Raw genomic sequence first — 10,770 nt, 5'->3', positions numbered from 1 at the left:
TCATTAACATCACACTCAAGTAAAATCTTGTTAAAGATAATTCAAGGACAGTTGCAGCAGAATATTGACAGAGAGCTTCCAGAAATGCAAGATAGATTCAGAAAAGGATGTGGAACAAGGGATATCATAGCTGATGTTAGATGGATCTTGATTCAAAGCAAAGAATACCAGAGAGATGTTTACATGTGTTTTATTGACTATGCAAAAGCATTTGATTGTGTGGATCATAACAAATTATAGATAACATTGAGAAGAATGGGAAATCCAGACCACTTAATTGTGCTCATGAGGAATCTGTACATAGACCAGAAGGCTGCCATTCAAACAGAACAAGGAGATACTGCATGGTTTAAAATTGAGAAGGCAGTATGTTAGGGTTTTAACCTTTCACCATACTTATTCAATTTGTAACACTGAGCAAATAATCCAAGAAGCTAGATGATATGAAGAAGAACATGGTATCAGGATTGGAGGAATACTCATTAACCACCTGCAATATGCAGATGACAGTACTCTGCTTGCTGAAAATGAAGATGGCTTGAGGCACTTACTGATGAAGATTAAAGACTACTTTCTGCAGTATGGATTATACCTCAATATTAAGAAAATAAAAATCTTCACAACTGGTCCAATAAACAACTTCACAATGGATGGAGAAAAAATAAAAATTGTCACTGGTTCTACAATCAACACCAATAGAAGCAGCAGTCAAAACATCGGACAATGTACTGCATTGGGAAAACTGCTGCAAAAGATGTCTTTCAAGTGCTTAAGAGCAAAGATGTTTCTTTGAAGACTAAGGTGCACCTAACCCAAGCCATGGTATTTTCAATTGCCTCTTATGCATGTGAGAGCTGGACAATGAATAAGGAGGACCAAAGAAGAGATGATGCTTTTGAGTTGTGATGTTGGAGAAGAATGCTAAGAGTACCATGGACTGTTGAAAGGACTAACAAATCTGGCCTGGAAGAAGTGCAGCCAGAATGCTTGAAAGCAAGAATGGCCAGACTTCGTCTCACCTATTTTGGTCATGTTGTCAGAAGGGACCATTCTCTGGAGAAGGGTATCATGCTTGATAAAGTGGAGGGAAGACCCTCAAAGAGATAGATTCACACAGTGGCTGCAACAATGGGCTTAGGTATCCCAAGGATCTTCAGACTGGCACAGGACCAGGCAGTGTTTCATTCTGCTGTGCATAGGGTCACTATGAGTTGGGGATGACTTGATGGTACCCAACAACAAAACAACAAAATGGATGAACATCAACCAGTTCTTTCTGGTACAGTGACTCTGTGTATTCCTTCCATCTTCTCTTGCTGTTTCCTGCATCATTCAATATTTTGCCCATAGAATATTTCAATATTGCAACTTGAGATCTGAATATTTTTCCTCAGTTCTTTCAGCTTGAGAATGATGAGCATGTTCTTCCTTTTGGTTCTGTAACTCCAGGTCTTTGCGCATTTCATTATAATAATTGACTTTGTCTTCTCAAGTTGCTCTTTGGAATCTTCTATTCAGCTCTTTTATCTTGTCATTTCTTTCATTTGCTTTAGCTACTCTCTGTTCAAGAGCAAGTTTCAGAGTCTCTTCTGACATCCATTTTGGTCTTTTCTTCCTTTCTCATCTTTTTAATGACCTTTTGCTTTCTTTATGGATAATGTTCTTGATATCATATTGCAGTTCCTCTGGGTTTCAGTCATTGGTGTTCAGTCCATCAAATTTATTCCTTAAATGGTCTCCAAATTCAGGAGACATGTAATCAAGGTAATATTTGGCTCTTGTGGACTTGTTTTAACTCTCTACAGCCTCAACTTGAACTTGGTTTGAGCAGTAGATGGTGTATTCCATAGTCAGCTCCTCGTTTTCTTTTGGCTGAAGATACTGAGCTTCTCTGTTGCTTCTTTCAACAGATGTAGTCAATCTGATTCTGTGTACTACCTCTAGTGAAGTTCATGTGTGTACCCACTGTTCATCTTGTTGAAAAAAGGTATTTGCAATGAATAAATTGTTGGTCTTGCAAAATTCTATCAGGCAATCTCTAGTATCATTTATCACTAAGGCCATATTTTTCCAAATACTGGTGATTCTTCTTTGTTTCCAACTATTGTGTTCCAGTCACCAGTGATAGTCAACACATCTTGATTGCCTGTTTGGTCAATTTCGGACTGCAAAAGTTGGTAAAAATCTTCAAGTTCCTCATTTTTGGCTTTGATGGTTGGTGCATAAATTTCAATAATAGTAGTATTAACTGGTCTTCTTTGTAGGTATATAGATATTATCCTATCACTAACAGCATTATGGGAGCTCTGGTAGCATAGTGGCTAAGACACTTGCCTGCTAACCGGACGGCTGGCGGTTCAAACCCACCAGCCACTCCTCGGAAGGAAGATGGGGCAATCTACTTCCGTAGTGATACTGCCTCGGAAACCCAAGGAGGGGTCGCTATGAGTCGGGTTTGACTCGACAACACATAACAACAACAACAACAGCATTATACTTCAGGATAGATCTTAAAACATTCTTTGTGATGATGAATGTCATGCCGTTCCTCTTTCAATTTGCCATTTCTGGCATAGTGTCATTTCCTGCATATGGCTGTTCGATTCAAAATGGCCAAAACCAGTCCATTTTAGTTGACTAATGCCTAGATATCTATCTGTCTGAGTTCCATTTCATTTTTGAAAACTTCCAATTATTCTAGATTCATACTTCACATTTTCCATGTTTCCATTATAAATGGATGTTTACAGCTGTTTCTTTCCATTTTGAGTCATGCCAAATCACCAAATGGAGGTCCTGAAAGCTTTACACCATCTGTATCATTAAGGTCAACTCTACTGTGAAGAGGCAGCTCTTCCCCAATTGTGTTTTGAGTGACTTCCAACCTGAGAGGCTCGTCTTTGAGCAATATATCTGACCATGTTTCAGGGCTATTCATAAGTTTTACAGTAATATATCAGACAGTGTTTTACTGCTGTTCATAAGATTTTCACTGGGCAATTCTTTGGGAAGTGGATGGCCACTTCCTTCTTCCAAGTTTCAGCTCCACTGAAACCTGTTCACCATGGGTGATCCTGCTGGTATTTGAAACACCAGTGACATAGCCTCCAGATTCACAGCAACACACAAGCCACCACAGTATGACAAACTGACAGATGAGTGGTGGAGAAATAGTATACAACTGTTGTTGTTGTTGTTATGTGCCATCTAGTCAGACCCGACTGACAGTGACCCCTCCTTGGGTTGCTGAGACAGTATCACTACGGAAGTAGATTGCCCAACCTTCCTTTCAAGGAGTGGCTGGTGGGTTTGAATCACTAGCCTTCTGTTAGCAGTCAAGTGCCTTAGGCACTATGCTACCAGAGTAGTATAGTAGAAATAGTATACAACTCAATATTTTACTCTAGTCCCAGTGATATTAAACCATAAATAAGAAGGAGTAGAATAAGAAAAAGACAAAAAGAATAAGAAAATTAATCTCCTGAAAAATCAAAAACTCAGTTTTAATTGACACTTGAGTCAAAGAAGAAATCAAAACCAAAATTTCAAAATATCTATAAAATAATAAAGTGAAATACAGTACATATTTTAAAATATGAGATAAGCTAAAACTCTGCTTAGTATTGAATACATAATCAAAAATACACTTTCAAATAAGAAAGAATTTAAATAAATTAAGCATTTAAATCAGTATATTAGGAAAGGAACAACAAAATAGAATTAGGGAATATGTAAAAGGAAGTAAATATAAAACAAATTTAAAAAATAAATCAAGTTAATAATATTATATATTCCCAAACACAGAGGGATTTGAAACAACCAGAAAATACTTGGAAAACACTATGATTACAAATTGTAAAGTTTGATGAAATAAATTGTTTGAAAACACAAATTTCTAAAACTTACCTTAAAATTAATAGAAAAACAGTAGTTCAATGCTCAATTAAGAAAGAAAAATGAGTTATATCCTCCACTAATTTCTTTTCAATCCCACTTCCAGGTACAGCAAGGCAAAGAATTTTAAATATAAATTATTTTAAATTTTAAAGAAGAAAAAATCTGATACTTTAAAAATCAAGAGATGATCAATGTTATAAAATTATATATTATATACACATATTATATTATACATATATTATTATTATATAATAATAAGAGAAATGTAAATAAAAATGAAGAGATATCATTTTTCACCTATCAGATTGGCAAGAATTAAAATGGTTCATGCTATCTATGAGGTGATGAGAGTATAGAGAAACAGGAATTGCTGATGCAGATGCAAATGGGCATGATATTTCAGAGAGTAATTGCATGAGTAATTTCTTAGAAGGATCAGTACAAGGCTGGTCTATGAGGTGGAAATTAAAGAAGTCCCAAATATCCAACTTTTCCAAATTGCTGTACCACTGTATCAACTTAGCTTCCCTCCCACCTTAGGTTTTTGTAATTCTTTGCAACATCTCACAGAACCCACAAAACACCAAGGAAATGGTTCATTAAATTGTTGAGGCTGGCAAGGTTCTCATTCACATGTTGCAAGGGCTGACAAATCCAAATCAGCAAGTCAGATGAACCCAAATGAGCAGCCAGCAGTCTTACAAGCCTGGGAAGGAGGTCAATCAGGTCAGACAATAAGTTGCTGGCTCAAATCCCAAGATCCAGAGGTCAGATGAAGACAAACAAGATGCAGGATCCAGAGCAAGAGAGGGAACTTTGCCAGAGCATTCACATATGTTAGATGCAGATCATATCCCAAGGAAAGCTAAGGGTGGTGATTGGAGTCACACCATCTAGTAAGGTGGTGGCTCAAGATACATCCCACCCTAATCCTGCCTCATTAACGTATCAAGCAACTCACTCCAAAATGTGACCATAGCCACGGGTATAGGGGCTAAAATTTACAATACATGATAAAATGGAAGAACTATGGATAGAAGCCCTGGGAGCTCTGGTGGTGTAGTACTTATGACATTTGACTACTAACCAGAAAGCTAGGGGTTCAAACCCACCAGTCACTCCTCAGAAGGAAGATTGGCAATCTACTTCCATAGAGATACCGCTTTGGAAACCCAAGGAGGGGTTGCTATGAGCTGGAATTGACTTGATGATGGTGAGTTTGGATTTTTTTTGGTTATGGTTAGAAGGGCCATATTAAGCAATTCACTGCACTGCAGTAATTTAGCAATATTTACCAAAATATCCCAGCAATTGCACTGCTAGGAATTTACCACATGAGCATGCTCACAAAAGCATGTCATTCATGGACATGAATGTTCAGTACAGCACTATTTGCAGTAGCAGAAATTTGTGTGCAGTCTAAATTCCAATTAATAAGAAACTGATTAAGTAATTAAATAAAGAGCAATGAAATATTATGCAATAACTAAGAAGAATGAGATGACTGTTAGGAGGCAGGCAAAACAAGCCTCAAAACGGTGTATATAATATGGTCTCTTTTATGTAAATAATAAAGTACATAGTATTGCTGGTATGTGTACACATATTTTTCTTTATTGATAAAGAACTATTGATAATGGTAGCCCTTGAGAAGAAAGACTGTAAAGACAGACAGTTTTTTTTTGTCGACCTTCATTTCCCTATTGACTGTTTTCCGGTGTGCATGTATCATTTTTCTATGTTAGAAATTTAAAAATGATTAAATGGTTGTTGAGATTACAGATTATCTTGTTCACATTGTTGTTGTTGTGAGGCACCATCAAGTCAGCTCTGACTCACAGCAACTCCATGTGCAACAGAATGAAACTTCCTCAACCTGTGCCATCCTCAAAATCTTTGCTATGTTCAGAACATCATCACGGTCACTGTGCCAATCCACCCCGTTGAGGGTCTTCCCCTTCTTTGCTGACCCTCTAATTTACCAGGGAATTGTCCTTTCTGACAACATGATCAAAGTGGCTAAGATGAAGTCTGGCCATTCTTACTTCCAAGGAGCATTTTTCCATTTGCACTTCTTCCAGGACAGATTTGTTTGTTCTTCTGGCAGGCCATAGTACTTTCAGAATTCTTTGCCAATACCTCAATTCAAAGGCATCGACTCTTCCTTGGTCTTCCTTATTCATCATCCAGATTTCAAATGTATAAGAGGCTATAGAAAATACTATGGTTTGGGTGAGGTGCACCTTAGTCTTCAAGTTGATATCTTTGCTCTTCAACACTTTAAAGAGGTCTTTTACAGCTGATTTTCCCGGTGCAGTATGACGTCTGATTCCCTGATTACTGCTTTCATGGGTGCTGACTGTGGATCTAAGTAAAATGAAATCACTGACAACTTCAATGTTTTCTCTGTTTATCATGATACTGTGTATTGGTCCAGTTGTGAGGATTTTCATTTTCTTTATGTTGAGGTTTAATCCATACCAAATACTAGTCCTCGATCTTCATCAGTAAGTGCTTCAAGTCATCTTTACTTTCAGCAAACAAGGTTGTGTCATCTGCATATTGCAGGTTGTTATTGGTTCTTCCTCCAATCCTGATGCCATGTTCTTCTTCATATAGTCCAGCTTCTCAGATTATTTGCTCATTATTGAGATTGAATAATACTTTACCAAACATGATGCTCTTTTCCAGCAATTATCTTTCCTGATGATATGTCCAAAGTAAACGAGCTGAAGTCTTGATTTCTGTGTTCTTCTGGCAATCCATGATATTTCATATGGCCACTGAAATACGTGCACTTTATATAAAGAAAAATTTTCTATTAATCAGAATAATCAAGATCTCCTGAAAGTTTGTGGGTTCTCTGTCTCTGGGGACTTAAGTTTACATAAAATAAAACAAAATGAGGAAAATGACTTTCCCTACACAAGGAGTGCAAATGGAAAGTAACAGAGGCCTGGACAATCTACTTTTGTAGAGATACTGCCTCAGAAACCCAATGATGGGTCTCTATGAATCGGGACTGGCTCCAGAGCAGTGAGTTTGGTTTTTTTCTTTTTTGGTCTGGTAGTATAGTGCCTATGGCATTTGACTGCTAACCTGAAGGCTGGCAGTTGAAACCCTTCGTTCCTCGGAAGGAAGATTGGACAATCCATAGAGATACTGCCTCTGAAACCCAAGGAGGGGTCACTATGAATTGAATTGACTCTATGGCAGTGAGTTTGGCTTTTTTGTTTGTTTATTTAAGGCCTGAAGAAGGAGCCCTGGTGGTGCTGTGGTTGGAGCAGTTGGCTGCTAACCAAGAAGTCAGCAGTTTGAACCCACCAGCCACTCCGTGGGAGATTTAAGCATGGGAAACCCTTTACAGCAGTTCTACTTTGTCCTATAGGGTTGCTATGAGTCAGAATTGACTTAATGGCAGTGGGTTTTTTAGTTAAGGTTCAAAGTGTCCTAATGTCATGAAAGATGCATGGAAAGGGATTCAACTTCAAATGCAGGAAAAATTAATCAATGTAAGAATTCAGGGAAGATCATTGAGGGAACTCAAATAATTTCATCATTTGTTATTTTTAATGCAATATTATTTATTATACTGCCTATTTTTCAACCTTGCCAAAACATAGAGTACTTGACAGGGAACTCTAAAGATAAAAGTTTAGAGCAAGACTCTAACTGTGAAATACTTTCTTCTACAACATTTTTATTGACCTCATACATGTATCTCATCTCAAGTAAAAGTAAACTATAAATATTATGAAAGGGGGGAAAATACCCTTTCTTTTCCAAGGGGACAATCAGATGAACATGCTTTTGTTCATCCATTTTGGAGTTGGTCTCAGCACTTCTTATATACTGCATTTATTGTTGGTGTTCATGTGACTGATATCATAAAGTGTTATAGGAAAGCAAAGGGATTTGTTAAATCAAGGAAGTCTACAAGATTATTTAAATAAAACTTCTTTGGCTTTCTAGTTTCCATTGGTGTCAGTAACAATTTTCTTTTTTCAGAGCATCTCTAGCTGTCTTGGCTGATTATTTCATGGTGGTGACAATCATTGTGCTACATTTCTTAAGTGATTTTATCCTATATATGAGGCCCTCAGATAGGGACTCAATCTTACCATAACCAAAAAAAGATGCTAACTATACTCTCATGCCTCTAACCATCCCCAAAACTACCAAATAAGTTCTGTTACTCTGGTTAAAGCTAAAGAGTGTCATATGTGCTTTAAATGTCAGTCAAATTTGAGGTAATTTTACCTGAAGGCAGGAATACATCAGGGTCTCTTTTTACAGAATTAAACTCAGATGGTAAGTGAGAGTCAAGCGTTATTTGCAGATAATAAGATCCATTCATATCTTCCCTGGCTGTTTAATGACAGTAAAAGGATAAGTGTATTTGAGGAAAGGTACATGAAGATATTTCTTTTTCTCATCTTAATTCCATTTTTCCAACTGGGTCAATTTCTTTGTGAATTTATAAGAAACTGAGGTTTTAATTTGAGTAAAAATTGTTATTGTTGGTAGTTGCCATTGAAATGGCTCTGACTCATAGCCACCTTATTTATAACAGCACCAAACATAACCCAGTCCAGCACCGTCATCACAATCATTGCTACACTGGAGTCCATTTATGTTGTCACTCACTCAGTCCATCAAATGGAAGATATTTCTCTTTTTCATTGACCCTTTGCTTTACCAACCATGATGTTTTTCTCTAGCAATTGGTCCCTCCTGATGATAATGCCCAAAGAAATCAAGACAAAGTCTTGTCATCCTCACTTCTAAAGATAATTGTGGCTGTACTCCTTCCAAGACAGATGTATTTGTCATTAGGGCAGTCTATGTTATATTCAATATTCTTTGCTAACCCCACAATTCGAATACATCATTTTTTCTTCAGTCTTCCTTTTCCATTGTCCAGCTTTGTCATGCATATGAGGCGACTGAAAATACCATGGTTTGGATCGTGGTCACTTTAGTGCTCAAAGTAACATCTTTGCTTTTTAACACTTTAAAGAAGATTTTTTTACAGCAGATTTGCCCAATGCAATGTGTTTGATTTCTTAACTGCTGCCTCCATGGGTCTTGATTGTTGATTTAAGTAGAATGATATCCTTGACATAAAGGAGTTAGGAATATGCAATCTAAATACAAGAACACAATCTTAAATTTGTATAATGTTTTATAGTTCTCAAAATGCTCTCACAAATAACATCTCATTCTCACAATAGTTCTTAAAGTAAGCAGGACTAGTATCATTATCTTCATTACACATAAATAAATTAAGAATTCAAGATCAAAAATCTTGCTGCAAGAACATGCCTAAATCAGAAGAGTTCTGGTAAGATGGCAGAATAGGCCGAAAGACTGCACAGACCCTCTTCAACAAAGAAAAGGGGAACCAATTAACACAGACACAGAAATAATTCTGGACCCCTGAGTCTTGAAAGGAAGGATATAGAAGTGGACAAAACTCCAACTAGCAGAAGAATTTGCAGGAAAACAACAAAAAGGAGACATACAGAGCTGCGGTTGGCAGCAATCCTGACACTGACAGCTTGGATGTTGCTGAGTGGTGGAAGGACCTAAGAATTAACCTAAAAATCAGCCCTGCTAGCCAGGGACTGCATGGAGGACTGCTGATGAATAAAATGGGAAGCAGCAAAGAAGAAGGCGGGCTGAGCTGTGGACTTGTGCCTGTCTGGAGAGTACATCCATTTTGAATGTTTACAACTGATTTGACCATCTTGGATATTTAAAGTGACAAGAGTTATCCCAGATTCCAGGGACTTAAGAACAGGCTCTGCTTCCCAGGAAGTCAAAGAACATTCTGGACACAGACAACTGGAAAGGTGAAACATTCCACTTCTTCTTTTATACCCCTCACCCTCTTGGTGAACGGAGGTGTGGCCATCCCTCACTCCCACCCACTTTCTGTGACAGAAGGAATCTCATCCCAGTCTGTGTGCTCCCATGAAGCCTGGATGCCCTGCCCTGCTCTGCCCAGATATATTTTTTTCTATTTTCTGCTTTTTAGTTTGTTTGTTTTTGTCTGTTTTAAAACTACTATTATTATAATTACTTTTGTCCTTTTTATTATTATTCTTTATTCTTCCCCTCCAAGTTCTAGTTTTCAGCTTTTTTTATTATCCCTGTTCCTGGTTGCAATTTTTTTTTTCTTTCTTGTGGTTAACCCCATTCTTTGTTTTCCTTTTTGCCTTTTTCCCAGTTTTTTCTTCATTATTCTCTTTCTCTGCCTCTTTTCTCTTATTGCCCTCTCCCTAGATATTGTGGTTTGCTCTTTTTTCTTTTTTGTTTCCCCCTTTTTAATTTTTCTTTTTTTTTTTGGTTATTGTTCCTGTGTGATTACATGGTGTATTTTTTGTCCTTTTGCTTTCACTTATTTTATTGTTATTCAATTGTTATTTTTGTCTCAGTGGAAGACAGCAACAGTCCCCATACAACTATACCTATACCTCCTGCAGCTTCACGTACTGACTGAGAGCCACCACTTCCATCTCCACCAACAAGCAAAAGATAAACCACCACCAAGAGAAGCCTGACTCACCCATGGCTGCTCTTCACAAACAGTTAACAGAGATCTAAATACAACAATGCTATGATGTCTCAAAGATAATAGACCATCACAGTCCACACAAAAAAGCAAGATAAAGTGGTAGAAACAAGGGAGCAGGATACAGAACAAGAACACATCCCTGAGGAAGAAGCAGCACTTGAACTCTCTGATAAGAAATTCAAAAGAATTATATTTAGGTATCTTCAAAGGATTGAGAGACAGACCAAAGAAAATACAAACAAAACCCTAGAACAATTTCAGAAGAAAATACAAGAACAAAATGAAAAAATAAA

The sequence above is a fragment of the Orycteropus afer genome, unplaced genomic scaffold (genome assembly GCF_000298275.1).
Source record: "Orycteropus afer afer isolate SDZICR_OR568_19922 unplaced genomic scaffold, OryAfe1.0 scaffold00162, whole genome shotgun sequence".
NCBI classification, from domain to species: domain Eukaryota; kingdom Metazoa; phylum Chordata; class Mammalia; order Tubulidentata; family Orycteropodidae; genus Orycteropus; species Orycteropus afer.
The sequence above is the reverse complement of the archived record's forward strand: the minus strand, read 5'-3'. Positions refer to the sequence as shown.